This window comes from Rhopalosiphum maidis, chromosome 4 (assembly GCF_003676215.2).
Source record: "Rhopalosiphum maidis isolate BTI-1 chromosome 4, ASM367621v3, whole genome shotgun sequence".
Classification (NCBI taxonomy): domain Eukaryota; kingdom Metazoa; phylum Arthropoda; class Insecta; order Hemiptera; family Aphididae; genus Rhopalosiphum; species Rhopalosiphum maidis.
Genome location: NC_040880.1, coordinates 26,202,956 through 26,227,300, shown reverse-complemented (window position 1 = coordinate 26,227,300; position 24,345 = coordinate 26,202,956). Strand labels below are relative to the sequence as shown.

At 27.2% G+C, this 24,345-nt stretch overlaps 1 protein-coding gene across 1 annotated transcript in view; it reads left to right on the top strand.

The window, feature by feature from the left end:
- Positions 1-24,345, top strand: part of LOC113550929 (vesicular acetylcholine transporter) — a 59,372-nt gene that overhangs the window by 20,024 nt on the left and 15,003 nt on the right. The window contains exon 2 of the mRNA XM_026952893.1: positions 3,699-3,820. The gene's annotated coding sequence lies outside the window, so the exon portion shown is untranslated. The remainder of the gene's footprint in view (positions 1-3,698; positions 3,821-24,345) is intronic.

Sequence of the window (24,345 nt, the reverse complement as noted above, 5' to 3'; positions counted from 1 at the left end):
ACGAGGCTTTACACATACTTGCGATGCGCGAGACGACGACGACGGGCTGACATCGCCCGCGCCGCGGAGAACCAGCAAGTCTTTGTAATAGTTATTAAAGAAACCCTTCAACGGCTTCAACATTTTAAACCTGCCCCCCGCGCGATTCATTTAATATAGGTATACGCGCATTCGAATATAACCGCGTACAGTAACGTTAACGGCTGTTGATGATTTTATTAGCGTAAATATATGCCCGTTTCCAGACGATATATTTTTACTCACCGCGTGTGAAAAAAACAACCATTTTGAAATGTGAATTACACGATTTGAACGCACAAGTAGCTAAAAAATCAATCGAAAATATATTTTTGATGATATTGTGGTGAAACAAACTTCTTTTTTTTTCTAAACGAAACCCCCTTTTTACTGTAAATAATCTAGTGAATAACTTTTTAAAAGTTTTGATGTAGGTATCACTTCAAAATTCAATCGAGTGGTTTCTCAGTTATTTGAAATAATATTATTCCTTGGCTATACTCTTAAAGTAATATAAATGTACATAATATTATTCATTAATTGAATATGAAACAAGAAAAATGATCTGATGTTTGTTTAGTTTTTAAATATTTTCCAACATCGATGGTTATTGGACTACATCTGTTTAAAATTAATCTCTATTCACGACCAGCAAAAAACTAATTGAATAACAAATTTTGCCGTTATTAAAATGGCTAAAATTTATAGTTTGTAAAAAAATATATAGATAACAAAAATGAATATTATTTATTTTGTTTTTATTGTTATACATTTATATTATACTTTACAATTATAGTACCTATATGTTTATATAACTACTTTATTACTGTATTTAAAATGTAGTCCATGTTTATAATAATGTGTTATATTTTATAAATACTTTACATAAAAATCGGTATTTGCATACATTTTAATTTTAACCTGAGGATTTATTATTGTCTAGTTCAAAAAAGCGATTATTACCGTCATTCGTTTTTATTTCGTAGATGGGTAAACTAAACAACAAACTACTAAATCTAACAAAAATTGTAATGCCCGTTTTGTCCATTTTCGTAACACTAAAAGGACCACACACAGCGATACTCACTCGAGTAGAAATAATGTAGTTTAATAGCTTAATGTCCATTTTGGTGGTTTTTTTTTACTGTTTTTCCCGTTAAAAGTCCTAATCCCTAACGATTCGTTGTCGTGAAAACCCGTTATTATGGTATATATAATTTTACGAAAGTTCCGTATCCCCACTGATCCCTAGGGGTAGTGGGGCAAAAGCGTTTTTACTACCGAAGCGAAATACCTTGTCTCCCCCCTCCCATCTGGGTGTACGCAAATCCCAAGAGAGCCGCAGGGATAACTTATCGTATATATAATGTCACATCTCCCCTTCATCCACGTGTTTGTTTGCTTCCATCTTAAAACATTCGAACAACAAACATTAAAGTTTCCTGAAAAAGACAGAGCCAGACATCCCTTATATTTCTATTTAACTCTCATACCTCCAAACACAGTTTTTTTTTTTATTCTATTGATTGTCTTTTTCAGTCACACCAGTCAGTATATACTAACATATTATACGAGTATGTATTCGGCGTATAAAATAAACAACTGACAAAATAAATTTATTTTAAGTCACTATGTTATATTAGTGCCTACTATAAATCTTTTAAATAAATTGTAGTAAATTCGACTTTAATTTAATTTTATCTTATCCCTCGTGCAATACAATATAATTATAGTTCTACATAATTTATTAATTTATAGAACGACATTGTATTATATTATTCTCAGAATGTCTAAAAATAATACTATGTACCTATTTAATTAAAGTTTAAAACAAAATTGATTAGGCACGACTTATTATATACTATATATCCTTATTATTAATATATTGTGCAGTTGGCTATAGTATAGCTGTATTTTTTCCTCTAAATTCTGGGGAACTTTGTATTATATGTAAGTCTTCATTCGTCCTTTTTGCAGTTTGGAATAGCGCCGAATTGCGTTTAGAAAAAGTATACGAGCCCACAAAAGAAGAAGGTGTACAGGAAAGGAAAGGGGATGGAAAAAAACGTGTCGAAAGTAATTTCGAAAGGCAGAGGGCGAACTCCTAGCGCGTGGGGAAAATAGCACGGCAAATGGGTTACACGACGCGCTATACCCGGTGTGAGAGGGACGGTCTGAGTCAGAGCGAACTAATCAGCCGGTTACTTTTGCGCCGGAGGGGACAAATCGCCACCACTACTTCCGGGGGCACCTCGTCCATACACCGTATACACGTGTACATATATATTATATTCCTGACCAGCACCGAGTGATTGATGCGCGCAAACTAAAGCGCAAGACGTTTTTATTTCCAAAAATGTCCCACCTGACAGCCGAGTGTAGGCGAACAATAATAATATATTATGTAACGTGGCTCGCGTGTAACCAGTAAGCAAATGGTCCATTAACCGGAAATAAAAATCGTAACGCACCTTCCGGTTTTTATCACTCCGAGCGGTTTTCTCAGCGCACGAACACCACCGTCAACGAGGGTGCCGATGAAATAATCCTCTATCTGAATGCGTTTTACGACGGACTGTAATGGTCTGTGTACGTTATATAAGGCATTTAATTGGGCCCACGAGACTGACTAGAAATAGACATAGTTTAAGGTTTGCCGAGATTCAAAAGATAAATACAAATACGGAATAATATTATTATGTAGTATGTACCCCACTGCAGACATTAATCATAATATTGTTATTATCATATACAACCACCAAGTTTCTAGATTATTTTAGGAACCTATATTTTGAAATTATTTGAAAATGAGAAATTTTTCAAATACTAAAAAAAAAAATTTGATATGATATAAAGACAACAGGAATTTCAACATGTCTCACTTGCTCATCTTTAGATAATTAATTAAATAATATAAATTCGTATTAGTAAGTTATGCCCGTATAAAAAATTATGATTTCAATTTTTTCAGTTTATAATTAACCAGCTAGTATAGTAATTTGAATTATAAATAATTTGTTGATAGATTTTTCTAACATTTAAGAAAATAACAGTGAAAATAATAAACATAAATAGCTACTTAAAGTTCCTTTTGCACAAAATATCTATTCTAAAAAGTTGCTAACACTTTTTGATCAATTTTTTTACAAGAAAAATTAATCTCTATTTAATTAATAAAACACGTACCATTCTAAATTTCATAAATATCTTTCGTTTCACATTAAATGTAATACAAAAACAATTTTATAAATTTAAAAATAGAACTTAAATGTGTATATTACATTAATTAAAATCTAAACTACCAATATTGTTTAATCGTGTTATTACTTTAATAAAATATTTGTTGGCAAAATCCTTTGATTTGAGAAGACAAGCAGAATTATTTAAATGACACCTTAATAGGATAAAGTGTCAAATTTAAGTAATTAGCTTCACGGCGGGAAAGGGGAGCGAATGTCTTCGTCAAGCAAAATACATACGTTATATAATAAATAATGAAATCATCAAGCGACCCAAACTGTACGATCTAACGATCTGTCTTTTTCGTACGAGGTATATAAGTGTATAAAGCGGCTGCGTCAGTTATACGTAATTGTCAACTTGAAACCCATTAACTAACGTCCATCTATACCACTATTTATTTTTTAACAAACTAAAACTAAAAAAAAATTATTCTGCAGGATGGCGGGGAAATATCAAGGAAACGATCGCAAAAGGATGGTGGAATCTAAATACGGAACGGACGGACAAGGAGGTGGTTGCAGACTCGGGCGAACAACGACCAAGAACACCGGACGAAGAGGTAAATCGATGGCCTAAAGGGACGGTCAGACTTATACAATAAATGTATTTTTCCCAAGAGACTTCTTGGCAAGCTTTTACCATGAAATTCAACACCACGCATCGACCATATTAATTTTCGCCTTATTAAATAAGTTCGTTCGCAATATACCCGACTTTTGAATTGTTTGAGTAGGAAGTAGGTAAAAGAGAACCTATAACTTTTATAAGATGTAATTTATTCACTTTGCAAAAAAATAGTCAAATTGGAAATGAGTAATAAATCTTATAGGTTATATACCCCGTTGAACATCATTAAATAAAATACTATACTGTATTGGTAATAGGAAACAATATTTTGATAGAAATAAATAAATTTAAAAAAAAATTACATCAAGAAAACATTTTTAAATTCCTAATGAATATTTTTATATAAATAAACTATCGAAATATATTAAAATATTAAACTCATAAAACTCAATTATTTGTTTGATTATGATCTTAAATCTTACTTGAGTATTTATAGAACGATAAAATTATTAAATAATATATATTTGGCTGTATAATATAATATGTTATACGAAATAATAACCATAAAGTAAAATTTAATTGTACATCAAACAACTCTAGATTCTTATCTGATTGTTAACAAAAGCCCATTTTTCTAATAACTTTTTACGCGTGTAGTATAATACTATATAATATATTAGTTTATTATTAGTATTTTTTTTAATGTAGTAAAAATTTATGTTAAATACATTATATATGTATGTGGTTAAAATTTTAACATAAATTCGATAGTAAAACAAGATAAATTTGCTAGTTAATCATAACATTTTGAAAAAAATAAAAGTTTTCTTTAAACTTATTCCGAAATCATGGTACAAATATTTAATGATTAATGGTTTTCAACCTTTAATATTATAGCATCATACCTTCTAAATAAATTAGTTAAATAAGCCCAACGGGCACAATATTTTGGACATTTATAATTATTTATTATGGCTTATGGGGGTTAGGGACTATTACAGACGTTTTGAGCAATCAGAAAGAAAAATTAAATAAAACTAACCTTATTAATGATTAAAACGTATAAACTCTTTCCTTCATAATTCATTAAAATTTGTAAAAGTTAAAATATATTATATAAAATACAAAAAAATGATTTGCTAAGAGACATACATACAAGAAATACTGTACAATAAAAAGTTAGTCTTGTTTAATTTTTCCTTTCGATAGCTATTTAAAATAAAAGGGTCTTAACTAAACTTTAAATATAAAATTATTAAATACCTGTAAAAATCACAACTGTTCCCATTCCCGTAACTAAAATCTTCTTTTAAATTATTAAGTATTATACGATTTTGGTCATTATATTAAATTTAATAGCGTATAATTACAAGTGAAAACTAACCACTGTCATGCAGTAACGACTCAAAGAAAGGAAAACGCCCGGTATTCCTCTCACTTTTAATTCTGCATGATAATTCATTGAAGAGTATGAGCACCACCATATCAATGGTCAAATTTCTGAAAAACCAAGGTGGATATTATTATATCCACTTTATTAAAAACGAAACGAAAAATCGGTGATAACATCTTTTATTATTAATCATGTGCATACAACATAGATAAATCAATACGTAAATTATCAAAAAACTGTATGAGTGTTGTCCGTTTAAATCAACAAATTAAATTGAATACAACGCAATGGCCAATGAGTAGGCATGGATATATAAATATTTAATAACACGGAATATGTAATTTGTAATTATACAATTTTTACCGCAAAGCGTTATGCGATAAGGAATATATACGGTCGCGGCTATAATAATGTAAAAATTATATTTCGGCCATGACAACATTAAACATTCAACAGCAGACATTGCATAAAAATAAGCTGAATAAAATATGTGTAATATATTATTCGTGTACATAAAAAAACTAAATAAACAAAAAAAAAAATTCGATTTATCCATTCTATTTGATGCTTATATAGATGTATAGGTTTTTATAGTGATATTCATTTTAAAATAAATGTATTATAAATGTGTTTGCTGGTTTTTGATATGTTACTATAAATAAAATTAATTATAATATAAATTATATATAATATACATTTACATGTATAAAATGTTTTCTTTTCTATTATTTTACTCGCAAAATTTAGTTAAAATAAATTTTCACGACAAAATATTTAAAACATAATTAAAATATAATGTGTAATAGTAACTTTAATTTAGCAATTAAATGTTTTTAATAGATAATTAGGGACATAACATTATAAGAAACATTATTTTATTCTTTTTTAAATATATTACACATATATTTTAATACATATTTAATGCGTACCTAATCAACCTACCCTGGTAGTCTTTAACTAAATATTTATTCAAGTTGAATTTAAAAAAAAATAAATAAAATATTTAGAAAAATAACTAAAATGATAAACAGACTTTTTTCAAAAATTTAAATACGTAATACAATGATTAGATGAAGAAGTTATACATATATTTAATTAATTATGGTCAAACCTAATATTGTAATGTCTACATAAAAATGTTTTATTTTACTGTATTATAAACTAATAGTCAAAACATTGTCTCGTAACCTCGTATTACTAATGCTTTAGTTACAATTTAAATCTAAAGCCGATGTAAAAAATGAGTAAAAAAAAAATATATATGAAATAGCGTGCTAGTAATTGTGGACTCTTTTTTTTTATTACATGCGTATAATATTATAGGCCCACTCATGAATGAAAATAACATAACATTTTCGCCCTCTTAAAAACCTATCGCGATAATGATATATACATAACGTAGTAGCAGGTACCTGCTGTATAACCGTATAGGGTACCCTATAGCGCGCATATAACGGGTTCGCGTGTTTTTTGGTAATTTCGTGGCGGCGGCTAGGGAGGGTGAAAAACTTCCATTCGCGGAGGGCACTAGGGGACGGATAAATGAAGAAAATGAGTTTTTCTGGCGATGCAGAAGTGTAACACGTCGACATAATCGAATTCCAGACCGAGAATCAGAGGCACTAAACGTATCGGAAAATGAGATCGAACGTATAATAATATATATATGTATAAACGATATGCAGGTCAAAACGCAATCAAATCAGTCGGATTTGAATTTTTCGTTTTTCATCAAACCGTAAATCGTATAGCTGACGCGTCGAAATAATAATATCTTCCAGATCCGGGACGGACAGTTATTTTTTCTTTCCAACGGAATTGATTAATACCTGCAGTCGTACGGAATTCCCATGTGTGTGATACAATATAACAAATAGTAAATACATATATATATATATATGTGTGTATACGACTATTCGCGCATACACACACACACGGCTACTTGTGCGTGTGTAGGTTGGTTGGTCTACACACACAATATAATACATGTACACGGGTATACCGTACACGTACAATTAACCGTCGTGTTGGACGGGAAAATAACGTTTGTAGGCAAAACCAAGCAAACGTCCCGCCGCCGCCGTCCTGTATATATATATATATATATAAACACTGTACAACACGGGGCACTGGATCAATACGAGGCCCAAAAGTTCACGGAGCGACCCCCAACTAGCGCTCTCTAAACCTATATAATATTGTATATATATATATATATACACGCGTACCGTTTTGTGTTACAAACCAGTATGAATTTCTCGTGAATTTTTTTCTGTTTTTCTGTTGTTTCTTTTGTTGGATTTCTCCCGAAAGCTTTTAACCGCAAAACCATTATTATGTTGTATTTGTATTACGGTATTTATGTAGTTGAGCAATTTCATTTGAATTTTTTCATTTATGCGCGCTAAATAGTGAGTTTTGTGTGATGTATGTCGGTCTTATAATAATAAAATTAGATGATCAAAATAAAATGTCCGACGTTATTGGAGAAAAACATTCACGAATCCCATACTATATATACTACCTGCACATTTCTAACGCGATATTTGCAGAAGATAATAATATATTTCGCACGCAGACAATTAATTTTAACTCTGACGTTTAAACAGAAAACCGTTAGTAACTACAAATTCAAATTACCTATTTATAAACGAACATTAAATAACACATTGATTATATAATTATTTTTCATAAAATATAACATAAACTTTTCCTAAATTACATATATTTAAATACACGCGGATAGTTAACAAATGACTTATAACTAATGCTAAATGTGGAAAGTGGTTGCCGTGTTACACGAATAACAATATTTCTATGTGATTTACTTATTAAAAAATAATGTTATTATACTTAAATTTTAGATGCATTTTAATATAATATTTCAAATAACTTTAAAACCAGTATAACTAAGCGTTTTTCATATGAAATAAATCTATAAAATATTTTTAGTATCCTGTTCTATTTTAATTCCACAATGTACTATTATTTTGTGTTATCAAATCTCCATTCTAAGTTAAAATACAATTATATTTGAATTTTAAATACATGGTAATTTAAATTAAAAGATATAATATATTTTTAATTTAGAATTAAGATTATAAATACCTATATTTAGTTACAACAATGCCATTACGTTAAAACGTTATGTTATTTAAAAAAAAAAAACATTCAAATAGATATTTAAATTATAATTGTTCTAAACTTTTAAAGAGTTCAAACTGTTTTTAACAGTAAAAAAACAATGTTTCCATCAAGCTGTTAAGATACCCAAAGCAATTAACAGGTATAGAACTTGAAGGTTAAAATAATATTTTAATATAAAATTACCTTTTAATTTTTAATATTAAATATTATGGTTTTTGTTTGTGTTATTTTTTTATTTGGGTTAACATCCTATATAATATATTATACATGTATAAATAACAATTTGCTGATTATAGTTTGAAACAATTTTTAATACCTATTTAAATTGCACACATTTTTTTTAATGAGTTATACTTATACTTTTGGAAGGGAAAATAATAAAATATCTTAGGTGCAGCACCTCAATAAAACATTTTTCTATGAATGTTAACTTTAAAGGCATAGACCATTAGTTAAATTCTTTTACGTCATTGAAAAAATTGTGAAATAAAAAAATAATTAATCATATGAGGCCACGAATTTTATCGTAATTATAACACATGTATTGCCTTATCTTTTGAATTTGATTACTTTGACACTAACAAATAATAATACAACACCTAGTCATGTGCCAAAATAAACATAAACAAATTAGGTTAGAGAATTGCAATTATATTTTTCTGGTAGGTAAAATATTCTAAAAAAATAAAAAATACCAAACTGGAAACGCATTTCTTTTCCACTAAATCTAAAATAAACAGCTAAAACACGTTTTCGAATATTTTTAATTCTATAAGAATATAATGATTTTGGTTTTACATTATTTTTATTTTAGATTCTAAATGAAGCAAAGGAATGGTTTTATAATTAAGTATTTTTTTAACATCACATGATTATAACATTATTTTGTTAACATAAAGTTGACGTACTCAAAAACTTCATGAAGAGGTAATTTTTAGTTTCTTATTAATAGTTTCTTGAAGCAAAGGAAAACTACCAACAGCCATTAACAAATTTTAAAGTAATAGTATGATTTTATACGAGGTCCCACTCAAAATAATTTTTATAATATTTTTACAGTATTACTTTCAAATATGATCATACAGCTATATTACGTAATATAATGAAATTAGGACTTATACTTAACGCTCAAGTATAACTACTTATAAAGTTATATCTTGTTCAGTTCCTTTTTATTTGTTCACTAAAAAATGTATATTTATTTATTATAATACATTATGTTGTTATTATTTAATAATTTATTATTCAACATTATTATCTTAATGCTATTGATTATGCATTTATCAAAATTGAAAGAAAATAAAAAATAAGATTAATATATATATTAGATATTTTACAAATGTTCTATCAATAATTCATTAATAAAATGATGAAAATCCAAAAAAACTGCTAAAAAGTTACTTCAAACGTGAACAAATTGATAAAAATGGGAAAAAATATTTTTTAAATGTTTTGATTTAGGTACTTAAATTTTAAAAATTATTATTTTTAAATTTAGATTTTATGGCGAAGCAATAAATATATTTATTTTACAATAATGTGTCTTTTTTCTTTTTTATATATAAATAAACGATAGGTAGTTGAAAAAATACTTCGATTTTCCACTTAAAGGTTTTTTTTTTTAGAAAATTTGATCTATTTTTACTTAAAAGTGGTCAAAATTACCAGTATTTATTAAAATAATCAGGAAAATAAAATATAATAAAATAATAAATATTAAGAAAAATGGAAATCATTATCCGAAACCAGTTTTAGATAAAATATATTTTATTTTTTTGGCGTACCTCAAAAACAGTAGGAACTTGAAGTTTTTACCAAATATCTAAAATAATATTATTTTATATTCATGTTGATATAATTTTCAAAATGTGTTCACTCTTTTTGAGCCATTTATGGGTATGCAGTCTTCGATTTTTTTTAAATTTTTTTTTTATAAATACTGATAAAATACAATATAATTTTATTTTATAGACATTTGAAGTTCTAACTTTGACAAAATTAGTCAAAATCACAAAAATTTGCTGCTGAAAATTTCTAAAAATGTTAAATTTTATAGCTAAGGGTTAATAACTTAATACAAGGTTGACCATAAGTAGTGAAAGCGATGAAACTAAACATGTTTAGTTATTGTGAAGTCCATTATTTTATTACAATTAAAAACACTATTCATAAGGCCTTCAAACTTTTACATAACTATACTTATTATTATTTCTACTTTACCCCATGAAATTTTCAAAATATGTAGGTTAATTTATAGATAAATATAATAATACTTCTTTGTACTAAGAATACCCTTATTCACACTGATAATTTTACTGTAGTTATGTTTAATCAAAAGTTAATAACAATAATGTAATATGGAAAATATATATTATTATAAATGCAGTATTTTTGTCAATAATTAAATCAACCTACTTTTAATAATTAATATTAAAATACCTAATCTACTTAAATAGCAATAAATATATTTAACTATTTAAGGTAACTTGAAAATTTCAAGTATCTACCGTTTTCGCTCAGACTCGTTTTTCGTATACAATGATATATCATAGAAATTTAATTAAACACATACATTAACAATGACCAACTCGACACCTGCTATACAGAAGAGTGTACTCGCTTGCTCGCTTTTTGTTTCTAAGTTGGATATATATATCATTGCATTTTATTGACGAGAAAACTTAACATCATTCGAAAACTTAATTCAACTTTTTTTCGTGTAATTATAAAATAAAACAACATAGTAGTCCTTATGCAAAAATAAAAATGCGTATACATGGTTTGTTGGATAAAAGTTGTATTCAATACAATTTTTTAATTATTCTTGTTACAGATTTACGTATTATTTCATTATAAAATCTACTAACTTAATTACTTCAATTAAGACAGAAAGGGAAAAAACATAAAAAAATTGATTAATTTTTCTTTTAAATTAGAGCTTTTATGAATCGTGTTCTTTGCTTCTTTGCATTAATAATATTAAAATTAGAATTCTCAAAGTATTATTAACATTAGTACTTTTTATATAAAAAAAAAAAATCATTACTGATGCTTTTTTTTATAATAAATAATAATATTTTGTATTATATTTTGTTATACATATAATTTCCAATCAGTTTCATAATAAATCCATTTATTTATACAATTTATTAGAAAAGAAATTACATTACGAGACGCAATAATATAAAAATTCATTTTATAATTATTTACTAATCTAAAATTTATTTAGGTTGATACAGTTCTTTTCTAACTTTTTTATCTTTAAACGAAACTATTTCTGGTATAAAAATTATTTAAAATAAATATAAATTGTAAATCCGTTTCTTAAACAGTCATAAAATTCGTTAAAGTGAGTAAGTATAAAATCAAATCATATATAGTATATAAATTTAAGACATTTTTCTGAATTTTTTCAAAATTCGGTGTTAAAATTTAAAGTTTTTATTTACCTAAATAATCTTATAATATACATGCAATTCTTAAAATATAATCTTTATAAGTTCCACGATTTAAATATATTAATGTTGAAGACTTTTAATTTTTCCCCAAACATAAGTATTTATAATCAATGGTGCACTTTAATTTAAAAAATTAGAATAATCTTTATTTTACTCAAAATCAATTTTTTATGTCATTATTGATTGTATTTTATAATAAATCTATAATATTATAATATTACGTACTAATATAACTGGTACTAGAACTAACCTTAATTGCTTTCTCATGACTTGAATATAAAGATAAACTATTGAGTTTGAAAAACAGTCCTCGGTATTATGAGAATAAATAAATAAATAATATTTTACGTATAAAATAAATTATGCATTGCAATTATCGAATTGACCAATAAAAACGTGCATAAATAATTCAAAGATAAAACTCTTTTTTAATTCATTATAAGATATTTTTCCTGATCAGTATAATCTTAAATACTTGTAATAAGTCAGCTAAAAAATAAATTTAAATAATCTGTCAGACAAACATTCTGGAACTGCATTGTATAATATATTAACTATATATAAAACTCTACGTTTTATTATATTCACAATGATTTTAAGAACAATTTTATGTTTATTTTTTTTTTTCAAATAAAAACTTGTTTACATACCTATAATAATAATAAATATAAACAATATTTTTCAATAATATTATTGTAATGATAAAAATTATAAATAAGGTTAATTTAAAGTCATGTAGGTACTTATAAACTAAGTTACTTATAAATTATTTTCATTTTTTAAATGAGAAAATTTAACATAATATTATATGCTTTTATTGTCTTTGAAAATCAACGTTGACTTTTGTTCTCACTATGGCATTTAAAGTGGATCAAGTCAAACTTCCTACTCGTAACACCAGCAGTTCCCCTAGCCTACTTGAAGTGTTTTGTAGGGACACGGACAGAAAAAATAAAAGAGAAAAGAGAAAAAATAAAATAGGAAAAAAAATGAGTCACTCGCCCTTCACGCGTGTTTGCCATTGTATCCCTCGAGGCTACACTTGCCCTTTTTTTCAACTGCCACCGTTGTTATAGGTCGGGTCGACCTATTCTATATATTATATTATATTCTCCGCGGAGATGACGACGCGGTGATCCAACTGCGGCGTGTTACTGCATCGTCAATCGTATTACACGCAGATCCGACTTACTAAGTCATCTTGGTGTACGTCGGGGATTTCAAAAGTTTCAAAAACGGTTGAAACAAGGCGGTACACGTGTGTATCATTCGTGACAAAACGAGTTCCACTCGAAAACCATCACGATCCGGTATCGTGAACTGTAATTAAATGGTATGTGACGGAATTTAGAAATATAATTATAATAATATGTTGGTATATGGTTCAGTTCCGGTTCTCGATTTTACGGCACATTGGATACAAATATATATATTTTATGCTGCATTTGCCTATTTTTCAAACTTTTAAATTTTAAATGATTTCCATATAGAATTATATAATCTCAAATGTATGTATGTCATATTCACTGTGTGTACTTATTATTTTCTAACTGAAATTAAAATCTGCGCTAAAAACCGAAGGAGATTTTTTTTTTTAAACCGACTTATTGTAGTATAATAAATATCGATAAATTTTCAAACGCCATTTAAATTTATATGGGCAAATTACAGAACCGTATTATAAGGTATTATTATAAGTACCCATTACACTAACATATAAAATATCGAGTGTTTATTAATTCAATATTTATTATTATGGTATGTAAAAAATTGATTTTACCTTTTTATTTTTCAATCATTTCTTCTATTACGTCGTTTTCTTTAGATAAGTGCTTAATCATTAAATTGCTACCTGGGCATAGCCCGCATGTGGGGCGTTGAAAGTTTCCACGCACACGCCGGACAGCTTATGACTGAATATATAAAATTCATCATATATAATATTATATATTATATCCACAGAGATTGATGAATCGTTTAGCGTGAAAAATCCGTGGAAAGTCTACTGAGCTTATATGTGCACATATAGTGTGTACACTTTTGTTTTCTCCCTCATACATCGCAGCCGTTCTTGTGAAAACCTAGCGCCGTTATATTGCAGTGTCGCGGATTCGCTGTATAATTTATAAAATATACATATTATATGGGACGTCGTTCGCCAATGCCGTCGCCGACGTGACGTGTTTCCATTTACATAGCTAATGACCCTTGGGGCCGGACCGAGTCCCGCGGCGGTGCAGCTATATAGACGGTGCCGGTGCAGTGCGGGTGAGCAACCCCTCCCCCACCTCGCGCGCACGATGAACTGCACTGTACACAAAGCGTACTATAATAATAATATGTACATATTATACCCTACCCAGCGAGTGCGAGTGAGCATAGTAATATTATGCGACATTTTTGTTCTATATTTTTTACTTTGTATGTAAAATATCTAGCGTCTTTATTGCCACGCTCGAAATATGAATCTACCACGTATAATACTACTACAGCAGGCGGGGTGTATGTAAAACAATTCTTTTATCACTATGGGAAAACACTTTTTTTTTAAACGTAATTTTAACTTTTAAGTAATAAATATATAAAAAATTTTTGGGAAAAAGATTGTTAAGTAAAAAGTATTATTATTGCTCACTTTTTGTATTTTTAAATAAATACTTACAACTTAAATTGCATTCTCTAGATACTTGGGATATTTCAGAGAATTTCGATCAAATTTAAAACCAGTAGTTAAGAAAGTTAGAATTAAGAATTTCTAAATTTAGATGAATGGATGAGCCGTGAGCAACATAATTTCGCTGCAAGGTACCGCACTCTAACAATCTACTCTGCACTCCATCAATTAAAATGTGTATATTTTATATTCCCTAATAAAATAATATATCAAAAATGCCAGATATAATAAAGTATAAAATATGTATTTGTATAGTTATATATTATATTATTATGATGCTCTTCGTACGTTATAAGTTAATTATATTATTAAATAATACTCAAATATGCTGTAAAACTTATTTATTGCACATTACACTGAATTATTTGGTGCTACATGATATTTAATAATATTTTTACAGAGCAATAATAAATTATAGATATATAATATGATATACATATATATATATATAAATATGTCAATAAAATTGAATTTGGTGTAATAAAATATGCATCCTTTTACAGATTTTCTGAGAAAAAATTTTATTCGATATGGAATGTGGTTGAATGTTGACTGTCGTGTTGTCTAGACATTATTTTCAGAAACACTTTTTTTTGGGAAAAATAGTATATTATTCTTTTGCTGATTTATTTGACACTTGCAACATAAAATGTTATACCTATATATATTTTGTTATTTTTTAGCTCCATGGAAACACCTTAACAGTTTTATTTTCATATTTAAATTAAATTTTAAGTGCTATTTTCAATAAACTTAAGTAGGTATCTACTTAATTGGTAATTCTTTAATGCAATATGGTTTTAAAATTGTACTTGTATCCTTAGACTGATACTAAAATGCCAAAATAATTTATTTCTAACACTAAAAACAAAAAATAAATATGTATTATTGTAGACATTAGAAAATACATAAAGTGATTTTAATTGAGTATTTTAGACCAAATACATATATATATATATAATAGCATTAGCTCAAAATATTCAAAACTATAACAAAATAAAATATTTAAACAACATGGAATAATAATCGTATTTTTTTATGATTGAAAATAGAATAAATTATGGCATAAAATAAAACGAGATATAAATGTAGAGTAAAAATGCCAATAACAATATTCTGATTGAAAATATATTGAAGAAAATAAATATGAACCAAAAAATACGGTAACCAAGAATAGTATTATAAAAAACTTCTCAATAGATGCATTAGGTACCTGTAATATGTGACTCTCTCAGTTTCCAATTGTATTTCTGACAATGTTATCAATTTTACAATATATATCTGCTGAAAATAAGTTGGTTATCTATGAATTAAAGTATTTTATTTAGAACTTTTTTATTTAAATTCAATTTATGAAATATAAATACTATCAAAACATGATTCACGTATTAGAATTGATATAGTAAGAAACTTAGAAAACTTATAAATTATAATTTTAATTCTAGCTGATAGATAGTTTTATTATTTTCTTGACATAATTTATGTATTCATTCATACAATCAAGGTTACCTCTTCATTGTTTAGATAACTATCATTGAAACTTTAGCCAACTAAATCGATTTTATGTATTCATTTAAATTCTATTCTGGTAAAAATCAAATGGTTATATGAACCGTGTTCATATTTTGCATAATATTTGTGTATTTCATCATAATTATCGTTCATATTTTGCATAAACATAAAACAAACAAAACAATATGTACAAATATTATATTGTTTGGTACTGTAAACTTTATTATTACAAGTTCAATTGTTTTTACTTCACTGTGTTTGAATTATATTATCTAAACTATACACTAACACTGTAATTTATTGACATTTTAATTAATATTACATTGGAACAAAATAAATATTTCGTATTTTAAAGTTACAAAACACAGCATTTATTATTCAAGCATTTCAACTATTGTAGGGCAAAAACAATTTAATTTATTTACTTTGGCGTATAATAACCTTATTAGCTTCAATAAAACGCAGAACATTATAGCACGAAAACAAAAATAACAATTGCGTTGCAGAAATTTACAAATAAACACAAATTGTACCTATATATTTTATTATAAAACATATTAATATGCATTATGTGGTACATTAGTTTACTTCAAGCATACATTATGTTATTTTGTTTTTTATATAACAAATGCAATGTTGTTCATGTCTTATTAGTTAGGTACACTGTACGCATATTATATATATATATGTATTTTTAATTTAATATATTGTTTAGATTTATGACTCTTTTAGCAATTGTATTATATGTGATACAACATACATAGCATAATATAACTTGACTTTTCGAAGTACCAACAACCGTATTTTCAGTCGTAGCGCACCGCAATATAACAGGAATAAATAAATTCTTTTTATTTATATTTTTAATGAACATTTTAAAAGCCAGCCAGCAGGACGTCTACCCCCGCAGGAATAGTTGCACGTCGGTTCTTTTATCTTTTTTTTTTTTACCTCCCGCTCGTTATTACATCCGGTTGTTTTATGCACCCGCGTGTATATATTATTATATTTATGCACAAAAAAGCGATATTTACCGCATCCTTTTCACCCTTGTTGTGTATAGATATGGTTTATATAATTTTGCTTTCGCTTTAGCGCGTTCACGCGACGAAAAACAAGCACAGCTTGATGCGAGCAAATCCTGTTTGCGATTTCAATCGCTTAATTAATTTTCTTAAATTGAAAGTTATAAGCGATAGTTCAAATGCATAACGGTGTGACCTCGAGTTTACACTGTACTTGCTATAAAACTTAGATGATACATTATATAATACATTAATACACAAAATAAATAATAATAATACAATATTGTGTGTTAATATCAAAAAACAACACGACATAAGTATAAATATATACGTCATAATATATGTGACAACATTCAACACATTAATAAATTAGGCACGATTTTGAGAGGGGAGGTCCTAAAAAGTAAATCCTATTTCTTCAAAATCCTTAATTTTATATTGCTCGGTGTCACTAATAACATTTTTGTATAGCTTCAGTCCAAGTGCAAATACATCCATTTCCGCTAACTCGTTGTATATATATAAATACAGATGATAATACATTAGTACCTAAACCTATAAGTTCCTTTGAAATTTTAAAATGCTTTTAGTGTGACGCCTATTTTTGTGTTGCAATCTCTCGTTGATGTACAATTCTTTTGATCGTATCCTACACAATATTTATTATTATACACGATACTCCTGGTGGCTATTTTTTACGACTTTTCATACTGCGCGTTTTTTACAGCCACCCAAAAATGTACTACTCCCTTTGATTGAAAAGCTTTTATTTATTTAAACTTTGTATTACAATATTATATAGTCTTGGCAAGACATTTTAAATAGAACATTTCAGTCTTAATAATTCAAATGGAGGTACTAATAAGCAAGTTATTGATACGCTCGGATATACTACAAACAAATTATTATAATATACAGAATTTTTTGTTGGTTCTTAGGTTTTGTAAACGATTTTACAAATGTCTATATTGGGCAACGCGTTCTACTGATTTACCTATACTATATATAATAAAATATTATTATATTGAAAACTTATATCGATATAAAACCGAGCACGTCATCTTTGACATCCAATAAAAATATAACTTCAATGGAATAAGTTCCTACAGTTATTTTTTCAATATTAATTTTGCCTAAAATGAACGTTTAATAAAACTTTACAAGAATATCGCTGAGTGACGCGGTGATTGCAACCGTCTAGACACGTTTTAATATATTTTAAGAGCAACGATAAATTATTGTGTTCAAAAAACGACGAATGCCATTTTTTTTAACAGTTGATTGGTGATATTTATTTTTATTAATATGAATTGCAATAACATTAATAATAATAATAATAACATAATCGTTCAAAAACAAGTCAAATATGCTTATTTATTTGATTTTGTTCAAAGTAAAAAAAAATACCCCGAGTTACACCCATTTTATATTATAATAAGCGAGTCCGAAGCTAACCTAGTACATAAAATCCGTAAATCAGTTATAATACTGCAGGATTCGTAAAATGACATACATAATACAGGAACCGCAGTAGTGAGTTGTAACTTGTAATATTATAATAATTATCACACAACGTTGTACTCGTGTAGTAAGTGAAAGTATCATACCTTTTTATACAATTATCTATAACGCGTATATACACTTATTGTTGCGGTTTATTATTCGTCGCAATAATTAAGTATCCGTGATTCTAATATTTTTTGTATCGAGTGTGTATAAAAATAGTACCTACCTATACCATGGTACCTACCTATACTCGTTATATCTGACAACGCTCACTGCGCACACTACACACGCACCCCATGAAAATAGAAACTTTGTCCTCACACGACCGTGACGCGTACATATATACATGCAGTGATAAATATCATATATAAATATGTGTTTTTGTCAGTGTGTGTGTGTGTAGTGTGTGATAATATGTGTACATAATAAGCGCGGGTTGGCCGTATTTACCAGAGCGATGGGAAACGGTGACACGTGCACCGCGATGTCGGACTTACACACACACACACCATATACATATATATTATATACACGAGTATAGTGGTATAGTAGTAGTATCGCGGTGTACACAAAGGGAGCGGAGGGCGAAACAATAATCATTATTGTTGCTGTATAGTATATATAACCTCACCCCCGTGTAAAACGACCCCTTTGCCGGCGGATCATCTTCCTTCGTCCCGTTATTTTGACGCCGCCGTTCCCACCGCGTGATGAATAATTTTTTTTTAAGCATATCTCTCACCCACCTCAGGCGGCCCTACGGCCCCACGGCCCCCCGACGGTGTTGTATTATTATAATATAATATTTCTCCAACGGCGTTTACTCCTACACCTGATGATATACGACATATATTATATATTATATATATTTATTTATATATATACAGGTACTCTGCGCGCCCGAAGACGATATACGGCAAACACTCGGCAACAATGACGAGACAAAATGACGACGACATAATATTTGAACGACCCGCCACGCTCCGGTGCAATCTTAAACCAACTATTATATATACGTATAGTTGATACATATATACACGCGATACACAGTTGTTACTGTTGTTGTAAGCTTTCGAAAACGACATCTTTTGTTTTCCTTCGCATCCTCTCTACCGGTTATACTACTGCGTTATGACAATACAACAATAGCGTAAACGGCTATTTTATGACATAATTTATTTTTTCAAATTTTTTTCATACGCGTAAATGTAGGTATTCTCGAGGATTTATACGACACAAAACGAATTGTTTCAATATTTAGTGTAAATTAACTTTGTTAAAACTGTTGCGAAAAGGATTAACACAATATATTATTATTATCATCGAGACTGTGTATTTAATGTATTAAAAACACATGAATTTATATGCGCTTGGATATTCAAAAATAGTGAAATATGCACTGGAAATCCCGCAATATTTTGCGAAATATACTAAAATAAATAATTGCCTGTTAATTGTTATGTATATTATACCTTTAAATGTAATAAATATAATATAAAAGTATCAAGTATGCATAAAATATTTAAATTATATATATATATATAAGAATATTATATTGTATACTATATCATAAAAAAAATATAAACTCATAAAAAAATAATAATATATTTTTAAGAAATTACGCAAAGTAAAATTTTAATATCAAATAATTAAAAAACGATATAGGAATCAAACTTATCCAAATTCATGATATTTTACTCAAATAAACAATAAAAACTAAAAAAAAAAAACCCCTTACGTGGATTTATATTCACAAACGTATAAAATATGCAAAGTAAAATGTTGTTCTTAGAATATGATAATATCTTGAACAAAATTTGTATTTCAGTTATTTGGAATTCAAAATTAAATTCATGATTAAATTCACAGATCTAATTACCATACTTTTAAATTATCATTAAAATGTGAACGCGTCTTATAATAAAGCCTTTGACTACAATCTACTATAGATTGACAGATTGTACTAATATATTAGCATCAACCACTTGAACTAGTATCTATATAGTTAATTACTAATTAACAACCTACCTGTTATTCAATGATTTACTAAAAAAAAATTCAGCAAATTAATAACTATTAAAAATGGCATATTTGAACGCCCACAGTCTTATATTACATCTGACATTTTAGATTAATAGACCAATTTTGTCGTTTAAGCTCATTATGTATTATAAATCGTCCACAGACCAGCGAGTCAGTCACGTTTGTAAGTATACCCACGTCTTATTATTATGTACACAAAATACCTTGAAAATACGCCTAGATATAGTGATTAATAACGAGTTTTTATCTATGCGGCGGCGGCGGCGCGCAGTTAATCATTTATTTTCTGTCACAACTCACAACACTGTATATTATAATAATATACCAAAACTTAATTGGGCGTAATGCAATAACCTGCAAAATTATATTGTCCACGCACGGCGTTATCGTTCATCATCATTTGCTGTTTACCATAACAAAAGGCATATAATTCTCCGGCGTGACACGTGTCTAATTGGAAATACATATACACCGGCACCCCCATGAACATCCACCGCAAAAGGGTCCAGATGGCCGATTGTTGAGTTTGCTTTTTGGCGTAAATCCCATATATATATAGTTAATTTTACGTCGAATTAAATGAAAATAATAATAATAAATTAATAACACGTGCCCAGTATATATCACGAAGATTTGACATAATATTTTAAACGTAATTATAGTGTAAAACTGTCAGACCGTCGCTAACCACCCTGTACAAAATATATGGTCGATATCAAGGTTATCAAACGCTATACCTACACATTTTGTTGTTCGACTATATGCATCCAATAAATCGTGATATTTATTTTTATATGAAATAAAAATACGTAAATATTGATTATCACACGTAGGTAAAAATAACGGAATTATAAATCGCAATATAATAAGTATACATAAATGCACCATTTTTCCGAGTATATATTATATAAATATTAAATATTGTACTCCGTAAAGGGATCGTTTTCCACTCCAGATAACCGTGTTACGTAGCAATGCACGTTTTCAGACGATCCGAACACGAGAAAATAATACCTACATCGTATTTCAATGTTAACTTCTGTTGGGGGATTCTTCGAGATCCCTACTACGCGCTATGTGTACCCATATTCACTAATTGACGAGTCCGACTGTACGTTTAATTGGATCAGGAGGGTGGATATGAAGAGTAGAAAAACAAATTGGACAAACAATAACGCTCCAGTGGGTAAACAAAATTGTCGAACCAAAACAAATAAAAGCATAGGGCCCACAGTTTTTAACGAGCTGAAAACTATTCATCGTTTTTCACGTCTGTTAATGCATGAATAGAACTCGTTTGAAAATGTGACGTAAAGTAATATTTTTAAATAAATCTATGTATCCGTTTAATATGCGTATCAATTCAGTATGATAAAAGTAAAACAAAAATAAATTCATTCAGAAATGATTGGTTATCTAAAATTTAAATACGATATTATTACTATAAATCTATATAAATTTTAAAGTAGAAAATACTTATTACTTGCAGTTTACTGAATAATCATAAAATCCTAACGAACTAAAAACAGTGCTAAAAATATGATGATATGCAGTAGTATTTTATTTTATATTATACTCGAAAAAATTGTAGAAAACGTATACCTATACCTAATAATAATAATTAATATTCTTAATAACAATTTTAGTTTGTTTAAATTATAATGAATAATTCATCCAGCATGCTGAGACCTGTTATTTTCTTTCATAATGATTAATATATTTATTCAAATTTTGATTTTTGGAATTTTTAATATTAAAGACCATAATTTAAAATACTTAAATTCTTTTATGCCATTTAAGGACTTAAGAAAGTTCTATGGCAATACCAAAACTTTTTTCAGAACAAGAATTACGCCTTTTTACCTGTATACTTATTATTAATCAAATAATTTGACGAAACTAAATGCTTAAAAAGTATTTTATGAGTTATTAGAATGTATAAACTAAGGATAAAATTCCTTAAAAATAGTTTTCTAGAAATGTATAATAGATGTAGTACCTATTTGAAATATTACTAATTATTCCTGAGCAATCGTTAGAAATAATATATTATACTAATAGATAAATATTAACGGGTATAATATATGAATTTCTCGTTTCCATAACTTTGAAATCTATAATATCTTTAGTATACACATACAATATTAATATCGTAAAAACTGCAAGTTCGAATTTCGATTTAAGTATACAAAAATATTTTAAAATAAACCATCTACTTAACAATTTATTACAAAAAAACAAATGAATAAAAAAAAAGTATACATGACACTCCTTAAATGATATAAAAGACTAAGTACTTGAAAATATGGTCCTTCAGTATACTTAAAAATTTAAAAAATTAAATTTGGATAAATCCATTGATAAAGAAAAAATAGAAGTGTAGTAGTAAGAATGTTACTAAATATTATCCTGTACATAAAGTATTTTAATAAATTAAAAGATACCTAACTAATTATATTTACATAAAACAATATTAATTATTTATTAAACTTTTTAAGCATACATGTATGGTGTTATTTGTTACATTATATTGTTTGTAATAAAATAATATACATGCAAGTCACTTCTTACCAATATACTTCTATTCAAATAATAATATAAATTATTAAACTTAATGTATACCTACTGAATAATATGTCATATTATATAATATCAATAACTTATTATAAATGTATTCAGTGTACGTATATTGATACAATATGTACCTAATATTATACATATAATATACTGTATGTATTCTATACTATATAATTTGATAAGCATTTTATATCTTATAAATTATAATCAATATTTACTATAAAATAACTAAATACAATTTAAATAATTTAATTAATTTATATTTAATACGCAAATTGTTTAATAGATACTTAAATACTTACGGTTTATTTTTTGGATTTCACAATTAATTTTTAAGGTAATATAACCGTTTAATAAGTACGATACATATTAACTAATATAACTTGCATTTTTGTTAATAATTATGATTCAACTTTAAAACAATAAAAATAATGCACAAACTCAAAAATAATAAGTAAATTAATATTTTTTAAATACGTCTTACATTTCAAAAATATAGACTTATTATTATATTGAAAAAGTAGGTAACTGTTCTGCTAATAGGAGTTTAGTGTATCTTATTATTGTTTAGATCACTGCAATGAATATGTTAAATTTAAAAAAAAGGTTTAAAAGAAAAATGATTCTGATCAGAATTATTAATTTATTATCTTATAAATATATTGTTATTAATTATTATTTATTACTATATAAATGATATTAACTAAAATATTAATTACTTACTATAGAAATTAATTTAACTATTTAAAGTAATTCAGAATAAACCTTAAATAGGCAATAGGATAAATTTATTCTATATGTTTTAAAAATGGCATAGTGTATATAAAATATAATAATATACTTAAAAGTTTCAAATTTCCATGAAAAATATTTTTGAATTACAATAAAATAACTAAAATTATTATTCTTTGTTTAAATATCGAATTTCATTTAAATTTAAACTTCAAGTATCTTAGACAAAATCAAGATTGTATATTTCTTAGATTTTATGGTTACAGTATGAACCTAGTATAACCTAACCTATGAAGAACCTCGTATATAAATCTTAACTATAACAATAATTGAACACTAAATACATTATGAACTACAAAATAACTTGAAATTTTTGTGGTTTAGACTAATATTGTTAAATTTTAAACTTTAAAATTTAAATGCTTATAAAAAAAATTTTTGCATTTTCAT